The 21,383-nt window shown below is 36.7% G+C and overlaps 1 protein-coding gene across 1 annotated transcript in view; it reads left to right on the forward strand.

The window, feature by feature from the left end:
• NCAM2 (neural cell adhesion molecule 2) overlaps nt 1-21,383 on the forward strand; it is a 402,212-nt gene that overhangs the window by 218,974 nt on the left and 161,855 nt on the right. The window lies entirely within an intron of this gene.

Raw genomic sequence — 21,383 nt, forward strand, 5'->3', positions numbered from 1 at the left:
CAAAGTTGGCAACTTTTGGTCTAGATTAGAGTGTTTTTTTTTTTTTTTTTTTTTTTTTTGACTACTTAGACCAAAGTAAGAACAAATCAATGTTGGTGAAAAGTTCTAGAAGGTCACAGGATGACCTTTTCTACATCTAAAAGTTTCAGATAACCAGTCTAAAGAATAAATTCCTTTTAATAAGAGACATTTTATTTAAATGTTTTATATTTCAAGAATGAGTTTTTCCAGCATATGCATTTAATGACCCCCATGACCTTCATCAGCCATGTGAGCCACTTTAGCTTGTCTGTAAAATGTTAATATTTCTGTGACTGAGTCCTCTGATCTCAGCATTCAACTTTTCACAGGAATTTCATATTTGCTACATCAATGCTATGACTCATTTAGACATTAAACATATATAGTTAGTTTATAGACTAGGAATCACTGAAGAGTGATAGGTAGTGTTGAGTATTTGGCGTTCAGTGGTTGCAAATTTTACTTGTCAATGGGGAGACTCAGAACTCTCAGATCACAGTTGCTCATATGGTGACATATACAATTGTGGTCTCCCATCACACTGGCTCTAGAGCAGAGGTTAGTATGTCACAGGATGTTAATTAAACAGAGATGTTGGTTGGTTGGTTAGTTATTTCATGTAAATCTATTTAAGAGAAAAACAAAGAAATCAAAATATTTAAAAAAGTAAGTTTTATCGAGGTAATTTTGGTTTATATCATTATTGTTTCTATTTTGGGAGTAGAGAATTCCCACCACTCATTTTAATTTAAAAGTTAAAATCCACCTCACTGTGGAACATCTGCATTTCACTGTGCTTTTGATGAATGAAAATCTATCTAGGTATTCCTAAAATAGTTACTGTGAAAGTGAAATGTAACTACCCTACAATTTATGATGACTTATTTTTATCCCCTGAGGAACTCTATGTTGAATGAAATGACTCACCATATAATCATATTGTTTATCATAACAAGTGCTTGCTCTATGTAGATTCATATTACCATATAATTACAGTATTAAATTATAAAGAAGGAAAATTGTACCTTCATTCTTATTCACACCTGCTTTTCTTTGATTGTCCAGTTCTATTTGATTAACTAAAAAGGGAAATATTTCTACTGCTGCTCATTACTGCAAAGTAAACTGTTTCTGCTTCTTTTACTTCCTATCCTACTTCCATGCTCTTCCTCCTCCTTTTCAAAACTCTTCCTTTTTCCCCCTCCACATTCTTCTCTTCTCCTTTTCTCCTTTCTTCCCCCCCCACACCCATTCTTTAAACATTAATGTAAACTTACCTTACAGTTTTAAAGTAGCATTTTGAACAAAAAGATAGGTGTGACATAATAGGAAAATGGGAGGTGAAATGCACACGTATGTGATCTGTGGGTGTGTGGACGTATGAATGTGTGAAAGAGAATGAGGAAGGGAAAGAAAGAGAGAGAGATGGATTCGGAGCTTTTGTTAATGAAATTAAACTATAATTATTATATGGTGTTCCCCAATATCCCTAATGTTGTGAAGGTGAAAACAACAGTATTTTCCATATTAAACTATATTTTCAGGATTGTAAACTATATATACTTAGGAGAGTATTGAGTTCGCTGGTCTACTTAAGTTATTCCTAAATTTCAAATCTACATTTCATAGTCATCTTTCTTAAGACTGTGCATATGAATAATGGTAACATGAAGTTTGACCTCTAAGACTTTCTTTGCTTTCTATCCATTGAATGTGTCATTGCTATTATCATTTCTCTACTGAATGACTATCATTTTGCTTATCATTAAGTAATTGACTGTTACTTTAGTCTGAGTCCCATGATCTTGAAGGTTTTTTGTTATAAATGTACCTTGACTCACAGGACAGACTGTCATGTTTGTGAGTCCTTGCTTTCTTACAAACATATAGTCTTCATAAATATTTATGACTTTTTTACTTACCTGAGTGGCTTTCTCTCCAATTAGACATATAAGACATTGATTAAATTTGTACTTTATTGTAAAAAATAGCATGTAAACTGATTGGGAGAAACTTTCAGATATCAAAACAAATGTTCAGGTATGAATTGGTTGATACTAAGAGAGAAACATATCTTGACTATCAGATCATGCTAACTTTTGAAACAAACAAACAAAAACAAATTTTCTTTCCCCATGATCTTCTAACCCCTTTAAGTTTTCTAAATGAGGTGTTAATGATATTGATAATCTTGATGATGAAAATAAGAAGTAAATCAAAGTGATCATGTAAAGTTACCTAAGAGATAAATTAATAAGTATAGATTTCATTTCTACATTGCAGACCAGTCTTTACTTCAGTAACCCCATTTTGCAACCTTTCAACAGTGATTTCACAAGAGAATTACTTTTTATAGGAACTTACTTGAGAGATTTTCTCATGCATGCTTCATTCTTAATGCATAAGAGAGAAGCTAATACATTGCATATAATTCCTTAGGCCATTGTTACTTAATTCTCATTCAAAAGAAATGTTCTACCCCCGAGATAGTAAAAAAAGTACCCACCTCCCTTCTATTTCATTCAGTTAGTGAAAATGATTAGAATATCTACTCAGGAGCTCCATCGTCATTGAATTGTAAACATGTCTTCACATCTGAAATTGTATGTGTCTTAGACCCATTATGTACACTCAGGAAATTAGTATTTTCTTTCTTTCCTGATAGTTTTTACTAATATGATGATTTACCTTGTAATAAAGACCTTAGGAAGCATGAGAAAATTTGAGTATTTTTAGCACACTGACAGCACCCCTTACAGATTTACCTTATTTTTTTTTTTCATAGTCATAAGGACTATAGCATCGTGTCTTCATTGGAAACACTTTTTTTTCTTCCAGATGAAATATAATATTTTAAAATTTTAAGTTGGATAAAATACCCATAATTCAAATTTTTCTTCTATTGAGTTCTTTAAATCCGTGACTTCTTCTACCACATCTCCTGCTACAGAATAAAATGACACTTGATTCAGCCTAAGCAAATCTATCTAATGGTTATAACAGTAATGGATTAATGCTTGTTAATGCTTGGTTTTCTACCAAGTGCACCATCCCAATCCATGGTATAGCATTTTGAATGATTTGAAGAACCAGTGCCCTGAGGCCCTCTTTCGTGCTCGTTGATAATGTGCAGTAATAGGTTCAGATAGACTAATTTGTGCCTAAGTGATAGCTAATATATCTTCCTCCCAGGTAGTATTTAACTTGATTAAAATGGACAGGTCAACATAAGGCATTTCAAGTGGGAATTTCAAGCGCCATTGAAAGCTAATTGGGCAAGACAAAGCTTATAAGGGAAAAAAGTATCCTTAGGATCACCAAAATTCTAAATGGATGGTAGGGAAATTTATATTTGCTTCCAACTTGACACAATTGCTTTAGTCCTGCACAGTCCCTCCTGCCAAAGGCACTGCTTGCTTTTCTGGGAGTTTCACTCCCATTGCTCATTAGCAAATTGAAAAAAAAAAAATTCAGTTGACTTTGTATGGAGTGTGACCATGTGAATCCAATTTTTAAGCTTGCACTTGATGGATAGACTGATTTTAAAATCTATTTAAGCTCCCTCCTTTCCCCACTCCTCATTAGCTTCATCCAGTGTACTTGTAATATGTATTTTAGATGATGTGCAAGTAACTATTTTGAAGTTTACCTTTTTGTTCTGGTTATATTTTATTCACAAACCCATTTTTATCATTTTTTGCATTTACAATACATAAGTATAATTTATTGTAATTATTCTATAGTAATATGTTCACTTCTGCAAAACTAGATTACACTAAACTCATGAATCTTTTTTTTTTTTTAAAGATTTATTTATTTGTACATACAGAACTGGAGTACAGGCCAGAGGCTCAGGGGCGGTGAGAGGCTTCACCAGAGACAGAGTGGGGAGCAGAACAGGCAGATCTACGAAGTACACTGCTGAGGGGAGCAGCGGGCGGGTCAGGAGAGGTCTGCCACGCCATGTGGTCTCCTCTGGGGCAGGCGGCATTCGAACTCATGCGGAAGTGGCTTTAGCTTCTCAGTGCAGTGCTTTAACCTGCTGCGCCACCAGGGAGGGCCCACTCATGAATCTTTTTAACACAGGACTCTTCTATTCTCCCTTATGGAGAAATAATTAAATGTATTTTGATGCCTTTCTTTTTATTATATGTCATTTGAAAAGCATTCCTGTCATAGCTCTCCATGACATACATTACCCAGAATTATACTTAATAAGTTTGTCTTCCAATCTCGCTTTGCTTTACATGCTATCCAGCTATGTTCTTTAAAGAAATAAGACAGATTGCAGAAGATGCCAAAACAAACACAAGGACTGCCTTGATGAACACAAGCCGATTTTTCATTTTTCAAATGGGGATGTGGTGGGTGACCTGAGTCTGAGTCTGTGATCCTAAGCCTCTGAAGCATAGCTAGTGTTAGAAACCAGTGTTACCACAATAGAAGAAAAATTTATCAAAACAAAACAATAACAATATGAATAAAATTGCTGATGTACTAAGTAATTGTGAAGTTTAACATTAAGCAATGAAACAAATAAAATATTCCTTATCCAGAACCTCTGTATCATATTTGTAAACTTCAGAATTGATGCTAGAAATGTTAATTACCAAACTCAATTATTGTGAAAGTTGCTGCTGTCAGATCTTCAGAAGTTTTCTTATTCTTTCCTTATTCCTCCTCTCTTATAGTTATTGAACTTCTAATATTAGGGGAGCCTTACTAAAGTCCAAGCCTCACATTTAACACTCTCACATACATATTGCTGTTATACCTACTGTTCATGGCATTAAATCTGGCTCCAAACTCTCTAGTGTCCCAGTAGTAAAAGTCTCTGGAAAACTGTTTTTCATATCCCATTACTTATGTTTTTTATTATATGTATGGCTTTTATCTTTTGTCTCCAGTTTCGTTGTTGAACTACTTTTCTAAAGTCATTTGTAGCACTCAGTGTTAGTGGTGTTCTGTTGATAATGTAATGTTATCTTTATCTTCCTGAATATCAATATGGATGTGTATGTCTCCAATCCATACTAAATTAGATTAAGCATCATCTTATCATTTTTCCTGTTTTTAATAATTAGATGTGTCATTGAAGAGATTATTAAGAAAACATTTAGTATCAAGAAATCTGTTCATGGTGTTTTATAAAAGTTATCAATGGGTGTGAATATTGCATTTTCTGATGCACTCTACCCTTATTAATGATTAGGTGGATGAATTGATACAATCATTGAATTCAAATTGTGAGTTCATTTTTGTATTGCCAGAAGTACGTTAATAATTCCTACTTTATGTAGTATGTCTTCAATAAATCCCAACTAACTGAATCTTACTAAAACTGCTATTTCTATATTAGAAAAATATTAAAAGTTAAAGTGCCTAAACATTTGCACTTGTAGATAATGGGGAACCAGCTAAGACAGCCCATGGCCCATTAGGAAACGAGTGAGATTACTGAGACCAGCTACTGGTGATTATGAGATCAGACTTTGGCATCAGAAAACAGTGAGCTATCTTGGCTCTCGTCTGATACAAGAAATATCAAAGCACAGAGGGATTGTAAAATCCAAAGCCTTTGCAGGATTTTTGAACCAGATTCAAGAATCAAAGAGAAGGTTTATGAAACCAGAGTGTTGATCAGGAAGAAGTACCAAAACAGGGATTTGCTTGCACAAGACAAACCAAGACAAACTGTGAAAACCAAGACAGTCTGTTTTCATTTACTTTACTTTGTTTTACATTTATTTTAAGCCAAGATATGTTACTCAAGTATGATACCCAAATCTGAGCTCCTCACCACTTTTAGCCCTTTTTTAGATACCTGGGCACATTGTCAATTGTAATTGAAATGGCAATTTGTGGCTTGGATAGTTATTTGTTAACTGTATCATAATGTAGATGATTCTCACATGTTTTACCGAAAATAACCAACTTTCCCCCTCATATTGGCCACTCTAGAATCTTTTTGAAATTGGTTGGGTTTAAAAATTAGACCATAACACTCATCTCCACCCAAAGCTTCTTGCCACGCTATTGATGAACTTGACTCAAGTCTACAGTGAGATATATTTCATCTCTGTGTCCTCCATTCTAGGTTATTAACCATAAAATGCAGACTACTTCAATGTAATATGTGTGAAGTATGTGTAGGGGTGTTAGAATGAGAAGGTCACTTCACTGAATTTACACACCTCAGGTGACAGGTATTCTATTTGTAGCAAGTGTGGCATTGTGTTTCTGATGTGAATAGACATGTTTCTGCCTGTGTTCTCAATTGAGCCCTTGAAATATGTATTACATTAGAACTCATCAATTTTACATTCAGATGAGTTTGGTTGTGTGAAATCTTGGACAGAATGAATTCCAACCTAGGGGAATGATATTGACCACATGACTAGGACATAGCTGAAGTAGTAGTAGCCTACAGTCATTTGAATTTGGGTGTCCTACCCTTATGCCTCTTGGGACGGGTCTTCGTCTTGGAACTGTTATTAGATGTAGTCCTGTACTGCAGTGTACTATATTTTATCGTTGGCTTCCAAGTTGTCTGTGAGGTTGCCCTATTTACTGAAGAGACTAAAATGCACCTCTTGTGCTATATGTTGTTAAAGATTTTCCCTCCCAGGGTCCCCACTGACTGACTTAAGCAACTAATGCTTCACTGTGCTGTGAACCCTCTAAGCTACCTCTGTTATTTCTGCATCTCCTGCACTGTGGTCAGCAGGGAACCTGCTGCTAACATTATACCATATCCTTTAGTTATGGTATTTTGCTTGTTTAACAAGATGCCTTTGGAAATACTGGACTAAAAGCACTCTATCAAATTCAAAGGATGGTGTCACTTATATATGGAAGATAAAAAAATAAAACAAAGGGTCTGATCAATATAAGCTTAAAAATGAACCCTTGGAAACTAATGATAGGACTGTGGCACCCAGAGTGAGGAAAAGGGGGAGAAGGAGCTGGAAAAAAGTAGGGAGGAAACACAGTGGACTTCCGTGGTAAGTGCCATCTACCTATAAAGGAGATCTATATACCTCAAATAAAGCAACTATATAAACCAATGTTACCTCAGTTGAAAAAAAAAATTGAATAATGGTCATCTGTGTTTTGTTTGTTTTTTTCCACAGCACTAATCTCTTTCTAGTACATTTGCTTAGTTCACATATTTGTCTGACCCCATGTGCTAGGATGTAAGCTTCATAAGGGCAATGATCTGTTCTTTTTCTTCACAGAGGGGACTTGATTTTCTAGAGTAGTATTGAATATGTTATTACCCATAAAAATTTGATGTAAATTATTGTCGCCTAACATAACTGGCATAGTATGAACTATGTCCTACTTACTCCAGACTATGGGAGATTAGACTTAAGAATTGCATAGTTCTAGATTTCTTCAGCAATTGCTTTTTTCCAGATTTTAGCATCATTGAATGTTTGTCCTCAAACATGGTTACAGGTTATAAGAGACTCTGGGCTAAGGAAACACTGAGCTAACTGTTCCCCAAATATTGGCATGTTGCCCCAGAAATGCTCAAGTTCAAAGCCAGATTGTAAAAAATATAGGTGGGAGTGTTTAAGTATGTCTTAGTTGAGTGGGCTGATGTAAGAAATCAGCTTAGACTAAGTTGGCTTAAACAAGTGTTTACTTCTCACAGTTTGGATATAAAGATTGGAGATCAGAGGACTAGTCTGGTTTAGGTCTGGTGATTGCTGAATTCCAGATATAGATTTCTACCCCTTGTGTCACTATGTGGTAGAAAGGATAGAGGGAGTTCTCTGAAATCCCTTTTACAAAGCTACTAATACCATGAGGAAAGTTTCACTCTTATGACTTAATTGCCTGCAAAAGTTCCCCCTTCCGAATACCATCATGTTGGGCATTAAGGTTTTAATATACAATTGGTGGGGACATATACATTTATTTCATTTCATGGTAAACCAGGGTAGGGACAAATAACTTTTTCAGTAGTTATAACAACATAGATGTTGAGAGGGGGTGGGCAGAATTATTCATTTACTTGCAATAGTAGTCTGTTATTTCATCTGGATGGTGTAAACTTTGAGTGATAGATGACATATCTTTTTTCAAATATAAAAGGTGTTGCACATCTTTAGTTGTTAGAGACTCTTGGAGACTGAGATAGATCGCTACTTTACGTACCGATGATATAGAATTCTACAACTGCATGCGTTTCTTAAAGAGTGCTTGGATCCATATGCAGAGACTAGAGGTTCATGCAAGTTTAAATAAAATAATAGCATACAGTATATTTCAAGTATATTGTAGCTCATAGGACAGCTGTTTCGAGTAGTCTCCTGTTAGTGAGTCACTCTCTAGAAGAAGAGGAGTAAATTATCTGTATTAGAGTTACCTGTGCAAACCATCCAGAAAAGATTGTTATTATATACCTTGTAATTTCAGCATCAGAAACTATTACAGAAAGACTGGTGACCTTGAATAGCATATATTTGGCAATACTAGGAAATGAACAGTCTGCTGTTCTTTAGGAATCGAACTAGGGCATCTTTGAAGAGATCATTATGTGTTCCCTTCCTCAGCTTTCTTTAATTTGACCTGTATTCATTCCTTATTATGATCAGTATCCTAAAGTAGAATGGAACTCTGCAGTGATTTTAAGATGTTCAGTACAGAGGAATCATTATTATAGGCTTTCTATATGTAGGAGGAAAACATTGCACTGTTGCAGTCTTTCAGATAAACACGTCATGAAAAAAAGAAATCACTTGTCAGGCTTTGCCATTAACTGTGAACTCTTTGGCTTGTAAAATTAAGTGATGGATTGAGCTGGAATACAACCAAATTTCTCTGGAGGTTGGAAACAAAAACTAGTCACTAGAGTAATCACAGAATTGATGGCCAAGTACTTCTTTCCAACAGTTAAGTGAAAAGTGGAGTAACTTGTTTACATGATTTTATTCCCTATCCTAGGTGGAAGACAGACACTTCAGCAATCTTTGTAGCCAGAGAGAATGTCATATGGAATTTTTATGTAATTAAAATAGTTCCACGGGCCCTCCCTGGTGGCGCAGCGGGTTAAAGCACAGCACTAAGAAGCTAAAGCCACTTCATGAGTTCGATCCCCGCCTGCCCTGGAGGTGACCACATGGCGTGGCAGACCCTTCCTGACCCGCCCGCTGCTCCCCTCAGCAGTGTACTGTTCTGCCTGTTCTGCCCCACACTCAGTCTCTGGTGAATCCTCTCACTGCCCCTGCACCTCTGGCCTGTACCCCAGTTCTGTATGCACAAATAAATAAATCTTAAAAAAAAAATAGATCCATTGTCATATGTCATATGAGACTGTAAGACTCCAAGGACAATATTTTCTAAATTTTTAATAGGCCATATGGTTCAAAAAAGTGAAACTAAGCATCCAGGAGCCTAAGATGTAAGAAGAAAAGATGTAATATTTGATTTCCATTGTCATATGAGACTGTAAGACTCCAAGGACAATATTTTCTAAATTTTTACTAGGCCATATGGTTCAAAAAAGTGAAATTAAGCATCCAGGAGCTTAAGGTGTAAGAGGAAAAAATGTAATATTTGATTTTTATGAGTTAGCTACGTTCACATAGGTGTGGTGACAGGAGAAACCCACTCAAGTGAATTTTTATTGTTTTGGTGAACCATAGATACATGAATCAGCCTTTTGTTCTTGGATCAGTTGGGACTCTGGTTAGATTCTTGACCTTGGACTGGTATCTAACGGGATGAACTGCTGTGGTATAAAAGCAAATTAAGATTCACAGCTTAATTATATTGAAAGATAACTTTGGTTGAGAAAGTTGAGCCTAATTTATGAGTTATGCAACCTATAATTTACTGTTAATATTATAAAGGATCTGTATTTGTTAATAATGCTCATTCTTCACTTCTATAGGTTGCTAAGTAAGTTTGAAAATATTAAAGCATGAAAGATTTTTATTATCTACATTAGACCAATTTTGTAAATGTTGTATTTGAATATAAAGGATTAAAGAATAACTGCAATATAGGATCACATCTCTTCAGATAGATGTTACTATACTGCGGGGGGACCTTGACCAGCAAGGCCGAGGATTGGGGTCCCAGGGTCGACAAAAGGAAGAAGGCAAAGATGGAGACAAGTGTGCGCAAGAGAGAGAGAAAAAGAGAGAGAGAGAGAGAGAGCAGAGAGGAGAGGAGAGGAGAGAGAGAGAGAACAGAGAGAGCAGAGAGGAGAGGAGAGGAGAGAAAGAGAGAGAGAGCGAGAGAGTGCGAAAGAGAGCAAGAGAGAGCGAGAGAGCTTTATTGTGTCCTGCAGCTATGTATGTATGTATGTATGTATGTATGTATGTATGTATGTATGTATGTATGTATGCATGTATGCATGTATGCATGTATGTATGTATGTATGTATGTATGTATGTATACAAAGAGGGCCGTGCAGTTAGTGCCGGTGGGGGGTGGTCTTGATGGTTTAATGTCTTAAAGGTCAATGGGTTTGAGGGGAGGGATCCGTCATCATCTTAAGGGAGTGGACACTTATCTCGGGAGCCAGAGATAAAACCTTTCTCAGGTGCAGGAACTTGCTGAGCTCCGAGGGAGAAAGGAGTGGAAGAAGGGATTTGGATGTGCTGCATTCTCAACCAGGATGTTTACCCTAAGTTCCGATCAAGTGTTGTTTTGTGCATAGGAGGCAAAGTCCTGGTCTCGGTCCCGACACTATACCCCACCCACCATAGTCCATTTTGCCCCTTCCCACCTTCGCTCTCCCGCATTTCCTTCCCCATCTTACAGACTCAATTCCACAGTTAGATTTCTAGGGCTTGATACTGGTTTTGTGTTGTGTGACCCTTTATTGTGTTTTGAACAGATATGTGCACCCTTGGGTTCATTGTAACAGTATTTATGACAGCCAAGTTATGGGAACAATCTAAATGTCCTAGGACAGAAGAATGGATTAGAACAAATGTTGTATAATATAGATGGCACAATGGAATACTACTCAGCTTTAAAAAATAAGGTTAACTCATACAAATTGTGATAACACAGGTGGAGCTAGAGGAGATAAAGCTGAGCAAAATAAATCAGAAGGAGAAAGACAATACTGGATGGTTTCATTTATATGTGGAATACAGAGAAAATATTAAATGCATTTATTACAATATCAAAAACTATCTAGTCCCCATTTTCTGAAAATTGTGACTGAGTCAGTTAGTTTGGTGTTCATAGGATAAAGCTCAAATTTACTAACTCTCACCAAAAGTTGTTTTTTTTTTTTTTTTTAAGGTTTATTTATTTGTGCATATAGAACTGGGGTAGAGGCCAGAGGCTCAGGGGCGGTGAGAGGCTTCACCAGAGACAGAGCGGGGAGCAGAACAGGCAGATTGACGAAGTACACTGCTGAGGGAAGCAGTGGGCGGGTCAGGGGAGGTCTGCCACGCCATGTGGTCACCTCCAGGGCAGGCGGGAATCGAACTCTTCCGGAAGTGGCTTTAGCTTCTCAGTGTTGTGCTTTAACCCGCTGTGCCACCAGGGAGGGTCTCTAAAAGTGTTTTTAGTATATGTCTCTAGGTCAAAAATCCCTGTAACCTGTTTTATAGTCACTTGAGGACTGGAAATAACAGCACAGTAGTGAACATATATTGAAAAGAGACTGCTCTGTCTAACCCTGTTCACCCCCAAATTCACATGTTGAATGGTTCTTCAGAGCTTGAGAGATGGGTGAATTTAGAGACGTTGGACCTCACAGCTCTGCATGACTGTGAGCGAGCAGAACAAAATAAGTCATGTGTTGAAATTCACATGTTGAACTCCTAAAGCCTCAAGTGCTTGTGTTGGAAGAAAGGGTCTGTGGAAGGTAATTAGATTATGAGGATGGAGTGCTTGATAGCGGAGGCAGTGTCCAAGAAGCAGGCTGTCTGCACAATAGCAGACAGCTTTCCCTGGAATCCGACTTTGCTTATTATCAGCTATGATACTGGATTTTCAGCCTGATCGTTTGTCTGTCTAAGCCACCCAGTTTGTGGTACTTTGCTATAGCAAATGGACAGATTAAACAGAGATTGGCAAATTTTGCTTCAGTATTTTTCAATTAAGCTTAAATTGTGTGAAGGAGTTTTTAGTTTATTTTGACAAGAAGAATTGTAGAGAAAATTTTGAACAACAGGCTTAAGTCAGTGGCGTTAAAGACATGTGAGAGTTCTCTTATATAAAACAGCAAATAGTGACTGCAAATTTGTCTTTGTGAGTACCTTCCACTCAGAAGAGGGCTTTCAGTGACAGTAAGTTGCAGTTAAGTTTTATTGCCTTTTTATTTTGTGTTGGATCCTATCTAAGTCATGTACTCCTAATATTCACAAATATAATAATTCACACATACAATATAATGCACAAAGTTACCACAGAGAGAATCTTATATATTTTTTTCCCAATTAATACATTTACCTCAATAACTTAATAAACTCTCAGTCTCTAGTACCTCCTTTCCAAACAATGTTTAAGGGGCTGGTGGGGAGACAATACTTCTTCTGTAGAATTGTAGCTGTTGCAGGGACTTGCTATGCATGCTCATTTTCTGGGTCTTGCTTCCTTGTCCTAGAGTGTCTAGTCCACTGAATTTTCTCTTTAGAAAAATTAATGTTGCATATGTGTTTCTTGCCCATGATTTTTTGTCAGGTAGAAGAGACAATCACAGGTTATCTCAGTCCCAGCTCAGTGCTGATGGCTTGTCCGTGTTAATTAAGATTTTCGCCCATTCTTGCATAGTGACTATGTCCTATTACTGGTGACAGATGCCTCAACAGTCACTTACCTCTCACCAGGAACAAACCCTGCTTCCAGGAGTTCTACAACCAAACCACTTTCTGCTCCAGATGATATGTGTTCATCTTGGGACATTTTGCCTTCCCATACTTCATAGGAGGCAACAGCCATACTGCACCGAGTACTTTCTTTTCTTCCTCACATTGACTTATGAAAAACACATAACTTGCGGCCCTCCCTGGTGGCGCAGTGGGTTAAAGCACAGCACTGAGAATCTAAAGCCACTTCCACATGAGTTCGATTCCCGCCTGCCCGGGAGGTGACCACATGGCACGGCAGACCTCTCCTGACCCGCCCGCTGCTCCCCTCAACAGTGTACTTTGTCGATCTGCCTGTTCTGTTCCCCACCCTGTCTCTGGTGAAGCCTCTCACCGCCCCTGAACCTCTGGCCTGTACCCCAGTTTTGTATGCACAAATAAATAAATCTTTAAAAAAATTAAAAAACATGACTTGCTTTCTTCTGCTCGCTCACAGTCATGCAGAGCTATGAAATCCAACATCTATAAATTCACCCATCTCTCACGCTCAGAAGAACCATTGACTATTACTTTAGCCTAAACAAGGAAGCCTTGCTATATAGAAATAAGCCCTATTCAGCAATCAAAAAAGATAAACGCATGCCATTTGCATCAACATGGATGGAGCTGGAAGGGATCCTACTTAGTGAAAGAAGCCAGAAGGAAAAAGAAAAAAATATATTTGTATAATTAAATATATAATAGAACCAAATAAAGGACTGGGGAAATAATTAATAATAAATCAAATCCAAAGTAACAGGCAGCTATTAATAATCAGAAACACTATAGCGGAGGGAGAAATATCAAACAGTGGAGGGAATGTGTTCTGACTCAAGGGACTATGGTGATGGTGCATGGGTGAATTGGTGGTGGGAATACATCTGAAAAGAGAAAGCATGCACTGTTTAAAAAGGAGGAACAATGCAAAATACATATGTACATACATATCTATGCAAATATACATATACACATGCATATGGGTGTGTGTATGTATGTGTGTGCAAATAGGTATCATTCATTAGTTTAGCGAACCAATGAAAGTAAATGAATCCTGGAAACTCCAGGATTCTTATTTCTCCTTGGGTATAGTCAATTCCATGGAAGAAAAGATGGGTTTTCTGACCTCTTCCCATCACTCCCATTTTGATTTTTACTCATTTCAGGGATGTACCCAATTTGATCCTTTACTTAAGTTCTCCCAACAAAATAACTCCAAATATTTGGAAAGCTAAAATTATTCCAATTTGGGGATTAATATTCTATGAAGAACTACTGCTGCATTTTAACAGGACTTTCAAAAACAGATACGTATTCTGGAATACTTTCTTCAGTTTTAACCTAAGATTGGTAGACTAGAAAGCCCATTGGCACTTCAGGCCATACTCATTTAAGATTCTGAGATGCCTAAAACACTTTCAACGAAAGAAATAAAAGATGTGTTAGATTTAACCATCCGAATAATTTACACTTTTGAAATTCCTCTGGCTTAACCACCACATTTCCATGAACACATTTGAATGTATCTATTGCAAAAGATGTTTTATTTTCATAAACACTTAATATCAAACACGAATGCCTCAAGCTATAATATAAGGGTTTCTGTAGTTGACTCAGAGATCCAAGAAACAGAACTACTATTCAGTTCCTAAAACATGTAAATTGTTCTTTCCATGAAAGTGGGGTTGCACACACAGTTTGTGTCCTGCAACCATGGAAAAACAAATACTTCCTGAAGCTGAAATATTTGTTTTTGTTTTTCCATGGTTGCAGGACACAAACTGTGTGTGCCCTTAAATATACTTGATTCAATATGTGGCTATCGAACTAATGAATGACATGTATTTGCAAATATCACTGAAGTATACTGAATTTTAAATGTTGATTTTTTTCTAGAAATCATTGCTACTATTTGCTGCTGAAAAATCTTAAAAAATAGAGACTCATATCTCCACATATTCTTCAAGATTTTCATGTTGCAGGAGCATATTCCTCTGGGAATATTTTGGACTCTGTAACATAAAGTAATCATGTTATAGTGATGTTATGACTTGCACTGAGCTGAGGAAATTAATATTATCTCACATTAAGGATGACATTTTTACGAATCCCTTATTTTAGTGCCTCTCATATAAAATAATGTTGTTCCTGAAGCTGAGGAAGATGTCCTCCATCTTCTTCCTGCATTATTTCCTATTAGCATTTGCAAACGTTGACTATTTTCACATTTTCTAGCAATGATTGTCAAGGAATGCTGGTAAGCAATGTGAGTGTTAAATGGCTAGTTATATTATAGCACTCAGGAGAGGAAGGTAGCAAAACATTCTGGCTGGACTCCTAGGTGACAGGTGTTTGATTTCTGATTTGCCAGGCTTATAAATAAGGTCTAGGCTGATCTTAATGTGGAGAGAAACTCCATACACATTGGCTAGACAAAGCACTTACATTGGCATCCAAAGACTTAGAGATTAGGCCCAATGCAAAGTCTCCTTAATTTAATTTATTACTGAATAGTATTGACAGTGATTCAAAATTTCACATGATGTTCTATGCTGGTTCCATCAAAGCAGCTAATAACTTACAAGTCTAAGGAGTGTCTGTTGAAATAAACTTGGATTGGATATAGAACTTGGGCTTAGCTGCCACTTAGCGAATTTTAGTTTTAATTAAATGTCATACATAATATAAGTGATGACAGAGCTGCTCCTGGTCTTGTAATAGATTTCAGGCCCAGCTTCCAGGTGAGCAGTCTGTCACTCATCACTCACACATTGTTCCCAGTCTAACTAGCATAAAGTGTGTTTTTATACACTAATTTTTACATGGTGTGATGTAAGTAAAAAGATTGACTTTAGAACTAACATATGGAATAGATAATCTTATCATTTCCTGTTTTATAAATATTAAAGTGCCATGTTATTTTTTTTTCTTTTTTTTTAAAGATTTATTCATTTATTTGTGCATACAGAACTGGGGTACAGGCCAGAGGCTCAGGGGCGGCAAGAGGCTTCCCCAGAGACAGAGTGGGGAGCAGAACAGGCAGATCTACGAAGTACACTGCTGAGGGGAGCAGCGGGCGGGTCAGGAGAGGTCTGCCACGCCATGTGGTCACCTCCGGGGCAGGCGGGAATTGAATTCATGCGGAAGTGGCCTTAGCTTCTCAGTACTGCGCTTTAACCCGCTGCACCACCAGGGAGGGCCGCCACGTTATTTTTTTAAACTTTCATTAAAACTCTATTTTTGTTGAGCTTTTTTTTTTTAAGATTTATATTATTTATGGATTTAGAACTGGAGTACAGGCCAGAGGTGCAGGTGCAATGAGAGGATTCACCAGAGATAGAGTCGGGAGCAAAAAAGGCAGATTGAGGAAGTACACTGCTGAGGGGAGCAGCGGGCAGGTCAGGAGAGGTCTGCTGAACCATATGGGTCAGCTCCTTGGCCAGGCATCACACTGTGGCTGTGTGAGCTTCCTAGTGCTGCACTTTAATCCATTATGCACCAGGGAGTACCCTGCTGGGATTTTTCAGGCAGTATGCTTATTTAAAACATCTTTGGAACTTCAGTTTCTTATATCTATGCCTTAACCTTGTTGCATGCTATCTTAAATAATGCATTTTAGGAGAATATATGGTGATGGTTCACATGGGATACAGTGGTGGGACTACAACGATTTAAGAGAAGACATTTATTAATTAATTAAGTTAATAATTAATTAATTATTCTGGTTTTTTAATCAAATGTAAGTGAGTCAGTGGCATAAGTTTCATTTCACAAACATTTTATCTTTAGTATTGTGTTTTAACTTATATATCTTGATAAACTCAGGTTCTTATTTATTGAACACATAGGAAATTCTCTGTACCGATAGGGCTGATTTCAGTGCCTTCAGTGATAAAAGAGATAATAATGATTATAACATTCATTACCTCACCAGTAGTCTTCTTACAGTCATCCTAGACAGTTCTTTATAGATTTTCTCACCTTCACTATCAGTTCTTTGTTTTTACACTGTGTGTTCCCTTTCTTTTTTTATTCACATGGCCTATTTTGAGGGGGGTACCAGTCATGAGAATGGAATTTTGTGATAGCATATAAACTATATGTTTGTGTTGCAGCACATACACAATTACTAAATAATAATATGGTCATAAAATGTTTTACTCAAAAGTAATTTATTATATCAATTTAATTTATGAATTTTTTTGCAGATTTATCAATACAGGAATAGTGGTACTTTGCATATGAATCTTATGCAGGTCTGTAAATCAATGTTACCTCAAAAATAAATTTAAAAAATAGAAAACAGAATAGCCTAAGGCTAATCAACAGAGACTTAAAGTTGCTTCTTTATTAATTTAACTAACAGAAGATTTTTTAAAAATTTTATTTATTTATGCATACCGTATTGGGGTATAGACCAGAGGTAAAGGGACAGTGAGAGGCTTCACCAGAGACAGATTAGGGAGCAGAGCTGGCAGATTGGTGAAGTACTCTGTTGAGGGGAGCAGCGGGAGGATCAGGAGAGGTCTGCTGTGCCATGTGGGTCACCTCCAGGGCAGGGATCGAACTAACATTGAAGCAGCTGTGGTGAGCTTCACAGCTGAGCTTTAACCAATTGTACCACCAGGGAGGGACTAACCAACAGAAAGACTTTTGGAGAGAGATGAAAAGATTTTTTTTTCACTTTCTTTCATTTTAATATAATATAATTCAATTTATGCACTAATATTTTAGCTTGAACTCTGTTCTAGATCGTATGCATTCTCAGTTTGAGATTTATTTTAAATATTACTGAATGAACTTGAACCAGGGAACATAGTGTGTTTTAGTAAAAGTGTAATGAAAGCTTTATTCCTATTAACATGCTTTATTGCAATGCCTTAAGGTGTTCTGCAATACTACAAGAATTAGAAGGTATTTAAAGATTCTGTTTACTTCTTGGAAGATTGAAGTAAAACTTTTTTAATGGGGTTAATTTAAAATACATATATATATATATATTCACAGAAGAACTAGAGGGTAGGTCAGAAGTGGGGGTTGGGGGTGGGAGGTACTAAGAGGATTCACCAGAGAGAGTGGGAAGTAGAACACCAGATCTACTGAAATACATTGCTGACGGGAGAAGCAGGCAAGACAGTAGTCATTACATAATGAGAGCAAAGTATGAAAATTAGAATTTTTAATATCATTAGATACCTTATTTTTCCAAACCCTCCTCCTAATGGCCATTTTAATTAGAAATATTTAACATCATTTTTTTTTTTTTTTCTAAATCTTCTGCTGCGCCATGTGGGTCAGCTCCCTGGCCAGGAATCAGACTCATGCTGTTGTGGCCGCTGATAGTTTGACAGCTCTGAGACTTAACCCCTGCACCACCAGGAAGGCCTCATGAGGTGTAACAGTTTTCTTACTTGAAATAAAAATGTCATACTTAGCTGGTAGGTAGACAAATGAACACAGAGGTGGTTTTCTCAGGACGAGGCTGCCTATCACACCCCAGTGTGCTTATATCTGCAATTTCTCCAAATGTGGGCAACTCTACTGTGTAATTTGTGGTAGTGGGGGGCTGTGCTCTTCCCTGGTTAAAAAATAAACACAACAAAGTAATTAAGAATAAGACACTGTCTGACATTTTTGACTGTACAACTACAACTATAATTTTCCTAATATATAGGCCTTAAAATGTAATTTATTGATCAATTTATAATGAACATCATCACTGAACAATGATAGTCCCTATATGAAGTTAACTTATGTAAATTAAAGACTTCACAGGTTTTCAAAGTCATTACATAATGAGAGCAAAGTATGAAAATTAGAAATTTTAATATCATTAGGTACCTTATTTTTCCAAACCCTCCTCCTAATGGCCATTTTAATTAGAAATATTTAACATCATTTTTTTTTTCTAAATGAAACAAAGGTCTCTTTTCACTACTCATCATCATTTCCTTGGAGCTAACTTGAAGCATGTGAAATGAAGGGGTGGCTTCTGGGTGCCTATCAGATATTTCATTCCTGTCCATATTTTTCTGAACATGACTTCTGGTATTAGAAAACTGTTTAATTTTGTTCTGACATTTGTGTCCAAATGAGTTCTTTGGTGGTGCTAGAGGTCAAGAATGATCACAAGAAACTGGAAGCTAAATCACTAGAGTAATGATTAAAGTATGACCTTAAGTTTTAGTTCTCCAGGTTTTTCCTAATAGGTAGGTATTAAAATGTATCTAAAGATGTCAATTAGAGCAAATCTAGCCTTTGGGAAATTTATTAAACTAAAGGATTATGTGTTTTCTTCCTATACCTTTAATGCGTGAAATGTAGTAATGTACCTCATCACCAATATTACCATGAAAATATGGTCATGATTAATGGGTGGAATGATAGTTTGCACTGAATGAAAAATTAACCAACTATTTTAATATAAATTAACTAATTAATTTCAAGCTCAATTTCACTTCATTGCAATGAATATAAGTTATTTATGACACCCATCATCAAATCACTATAAAATTGTTAAGAACTGTCTGACATTTAAAGCTCCTACTTCTTTCAACTTTTGTCTTTTCTGTAAACTCTCTTACAAAGAACATTTAATCCAAGTTCAAAAGTACATATTATTTAAGTAATAGTTTGCAAATCTCTGTGAGCTTTAATTTCCATTTAAGGCAGTGAACTTATATCAAATTTTATAGTACTGGTACTATCAATAATGTGAGCTCTTGGCAAATATTTGTTCATTACTTGGCAATGTATTCATGTGCTATCAACAGAAGGGAGATTGATCAAGCTTCAGTTTTAGAATTTATCTTTTGGTAGAGAAGTGTAATTTTTTAAAAAATATTTATTTATTTATGCTTACAGAACTGGGGTACAGGCAAGAGGTGTGGTGGGTGAGAGGATTCACCAGAGACAGAGTGGGGAGCAGAACAGGCAGATCTACGAAGTACACTGCTGAGGGGAGCAGTGGGCGGGTCAGGAGAGGTCTGCTGCGCCATGTGGGTCAGCTTCCTGGCTGGTGGGGGATTGGACTCATGCCGCAGAGGTTTCGGAAGCTTCATAATGCCGTGCTTTAACGCCATTGCACCACCAAGGAGAGCTCTGAATGTAATTATTAACAATGGTTTCACTCACAGCAGGAGTGTAAGGGATTAGGGGATTGAGAGGAAGAGAGGGGAGAGAGAGAGGGAGAGAGGCAAATGTAATAAAGTAAAAGTGAGAACAACAAACAGCTAGCTATAAACGAGAGGCATGGTATGGGGTGGAAAGGGAATGGATAAAAAAATGGGGTAGGAAGAGAGCAAGGGACTATGATGGCACATGGGTGCATTGGTGGTGGGGAACCCACAGGGACTACTACTGAGATGGAAAATGTACAAAATGAAGAATGATGTAAAAAAAAATAATTTAAAAAGTGAAAGTAATAAAAATACGGTATTTAACCTTATATGCTATGATATTGCTGTTTTGCAATATAACAAATGCAATGTTGCATGTATCTACCTTTCTTCCATTTCTGTCTATATGTAATAAAAATTATGGAAAAGTATTGTTTAGATACATGGTTTAGTTTTCATGGTAGATCTCAGAAATATGTTGTCATTTTGGGGGAGACTTTCAACATAGTAATACCATCTATGAACAAAATGCAGTTTTATTCTTTACCAAAAAAAAAAAAAAGTAAGTTTTACTTGTCTACCAAAAAAAAAAGTAAGTTTTACTTGTCTACTAGTTAAAGGCATTTATATATTATATGAAGGATACATTGTAGAAGCTGTCTGCACAGATGATGTAGTTCTTCACAAAGGGATTTATGTTCACTTGTGTTACTTAACTATGAGCCCTACATGTGATACTTTTTTTTTTAATAATATATTTTTTGAACTGTGGTAACATAAGGTCTCTCCCCATGTGATTCTCAATTTGAGGGTTCCCTAAGGATTCATATTTATAATTAAAACTCCAAACTTGGGATATGGTAGAACTGTGGATAATCTTATTAAAAAGAAATGTTCTTTCTCCTTGTGTAGGGTTGGAGAGGCAACTTTTGTGGCCATAGCTCTTTTGCCATGCAGGATATCTTCTTACTTTAAAAATGAATTGTTGTCTGGTCCAGTCCATCTGGTTTTCTACATAATTGTTTTTAAGCATATCACTTAAATTATAACAGTTTTAATGATTTTATAAAATTCTAACATACTTAGCTATTTCATTTAAAACATGACATCAAGGCCTCTCTGGTGGCCTAAGGGTTATAACTCAATGCTGTCAACACAACTGCCTGAGTTCACTATCCAGCCAGGGAGCTGGTAAGAGTTTGTTTATTTTTATGACCAGTAAATTTCATTATTGCTTGATTAAGTTCTGTTGGGCTGTTTTTTTTTTTTTAAAGATTTATTTATTTGTACATACAGAACTGGGGAACAGGCCAGAGACTCAGGGGCAGTGAGAGACTTCACCAGAGACAGAGTGGGGAGCAGAACAGGCAGATCAACGAAGTACACTGCTGAGGGGAGCAGTGGGCGGGTCAGGAGAGGT

This window comes from Condylura cristata, unplaced genomic scaffold (assembly GCF_000260355.1).
Source record: "Condylura cristata isolate star-nosed mole 26May11 unplaced genomic scaffold, ConCri1.0 scaffold00003, whole genome shotgun sequence".
In the NCBI taxonomy this organism is placed as follows: Eukaryota; Metazoa; Chordata; class Mammalia; order Eulipotyphla; family Talpidae; genus Condylura; species Condylura cristata.